This window comes from Coloeus monedula (assembly GCF_965178545.1).
Source record: "Coloeus monedula genome assembly, contig: HAP1_SCAFFOLD_106, whole genome shotgun sequence".
In the NCBI taxonomy this organism is placed as follows: domain Eukaryota; kingdom Metazoa; phylum Chordata; class Aves; order Passeriformes; family Corvidae; genus Coloeus; species Coloeus monedula.
Window position 1 is genome coordinate 443,457 of NW_028120797.1, and position 2,704 is coordinate 446,160.

Below are 2,704 nucleotides of genomic sequence, written 5' to 3' on the forward strand. Positions count from 1 at the left end.
GCTCTGGGGGTGCCAGGGCCTATGGAGGTGCCATTGTGTTCCTAAAGAAGCCAAAACCCCTTGAAGGATCTTTCCTGTCAAATGAGTTTCCCTATCTGAGTCTATTGCTTCTACAATGCTGTATCTTGGAATGATTTGTTCCAAAAATGCCTTAATACCTGATGCTGTCGTTGCTGAAGCAGTTGGAAATGCTTCTGGCCACCTTGCTAGCTGACATACCATTACCAGAAGACATGAAGCCTTCCCACTTGGGGCATCTCAGGAAAATCCACCTGGCATCTTTGGAAGGGACCTGCAGCCCAAGGCCTCCCTCCCCTGGCAAGTTCCTTTGTAACTTGGCTGTTTGCTTTAGCACAGATCAAGCAACCTTCAACAGCTCGTTCTGCCAGTCTAAAAAGACCCCCAGCAACATCCAGCATGAGGAAGGCTTCTGCCAATCCTCAGGAGGTGCAAGGACTCTCTTCACGGAGTTCTTTTAAGATTGGTAGGGCCAAAGCTTCTGGTATCTCTTGTTTGCCATCCCTTGTAAACCAAGTATTGCCTTTTTTCTCTGCCACACGGCTTTTAACTGTATCTCGAACTCCTCTGGGAGAAAAGACAGCTTCCCGGCCAGTGATGGAGTCACTGGGAGCAAAGGGGGCATCTTGGAGAGTTCTGGCAGAAGTGTTGCTTTCTGACTTTCTTCATCCACCAAAAAGGAGACAGAGGAGGCCTGTAACATTCTTCAACTACAGGGAGAGGCCATGGGGCTTTTGCCATGGAGTCTCTCAACTGATTGCGGGACGCAGCCCCCTTTTGATGCGAAGTTCCTGGCAACAGCACCCTCGGAGGTACTCGGGAATTACAGACTTCCGGAACTGCCTACTCTAGGCTCCCCTCTAATATGCACCCCCCTCTTGGTATGGAAAAGGAAGAAAACGAAACTATTCCTAATGCTATTAAGTCTTTGCTGCCTTGCTCTAGGTTCAGCAATTTAACACGGCCTTGGCTGAGCAACAGTCTCTGTCGATTAGTAACAGTTTCTAGAACTAAGACTTTCTTCTGTTACGCCCCTACCAGTAAATTCCTAGCCTTGTCTAAGGACAGATTCACACGGTCTCTTTGTTAAGACACATCTATGTTACTTCTTTCACTCCCACACCTTCTTGGCGGTGCGATGGCTCCCCCCGGCACAGCACCTGGCACAAAACCCCCCTATGCACATGCACACACACCTGCACTTACCCTGCACTCCGCTGCACACACACACCCCCACCTCCCGCACACTAACACCCCCCTCCACATCCCCGCCATGCTACTTGCAGTGGCCCCGCCCCTGCCATCCCGGCCGGCTGGCAGCACTCACTCCTCACATGCCTTGCGTTTCCTTGCTGCCCCCTCTGTAGCCTTCCCTCAACCTGCCTTTTCTCCCCTGCCTTGCATTGACTTGCTCACCCATCCCCCACCTGACTTCCTTTCACATTCGTCTAGCTCTGGACTCACCTTTCCTTTTCCTTCTAGGACCCTCATTGCCCTGCCTCGCCTCGCCAAGCAAGGCCACACAGAGCACTTGGTCCTGGCCGCTTTTGTGTACCAGCAGTCCTCGAATGTACTTCTCACCTGCCTTGCCTATCCTTGCCTTGCCTTGGCAACACAACAGTTTCCTTGCCTTGCCCTGCTAGCTCTCTGGAGCCTTGCATTCCTTTGCACGTCCATGCCCCACCCTTGACCTGCCTACTGCTTTCCTCCAGGGCCTTGGCTTACCGAGCCCTTCTTGTTTCTGCCTGGCCTACCCATCAGTGGACTTCCCTTCCTACGGCCAGCCTTGCCTCTAACGTCTGGGCCTTCTCTTGCCTACCACTCCATTTGCTTTCCCCTCACTGCTCTGGCCTTGCTTACCTCTCCCTTGACTTGCCCACAATTGCCTGCACTTGCTTTGCAGCGCCTTGCCTGCATGGAAGGCGAGGGCAAGAGTGGTAGGCAGGGCAAAGCAAAGCCAGCAAGTTGTAGGTAGTGCAAGGCAAGGCAGCAGAGGCAAAGGAAGCAGAGCAAGGGTAGCTTAAGAAGAACTGGACAAGGTACTGAAGGCAAGGCAAGGCCAAGAGACTCGGAGTGCCTTTCCTTGCGAAGGCAAGGACATAGTGCCAGTGTTGCTGGAGCAGATGTTAAGGTAGCATGGGGAGGAATAGTCCAGCAAGACATTTCTCTTCTGGCCCCTGGGCCTGTAGGGGCACTTGTTGGATCTATTCAATACTGGAGGTGGATCAGTGGATGGATGTGTTGTATTTTGGAGGAGGGGATGCCGTTTCTTTGGAGATGGGCTTGTAGTTGCTCTCTTTGGCAAGGAAAGCAGGTTTGGATGTGCACATCAGGTGCTCTTAGGGATTTTAAAGGCTTTTCCCAAGAGGCAGAGCTCTCTCTGGCTTAGAGCTGTTGAGCTGTCCTTGGGAATGCAAAGGCCAAGCTTGTAGGCCTTTTGTCCTGGTGCCTTTAGTGTGTGAGCAGTCCGTGGGGCCGTTGTCTTGGGATCCTGACTCTGGGAGAGGGAAGGCTTAGGATGGTACCGAGAGCTGAGAAGGAAAGTGCTGAGAACAGCGTGTGTGCTGCTAGTTTGAGGGGTGCAGTTGAAGTTGCAGGCAGCAAGATCTTCCTCAGCCCGCACTGTTTTGAGCTCTGTTTTTGCCAGATGGTTTCAAGTTGGTGGGCAGAATCTGCGAGAGGGCAA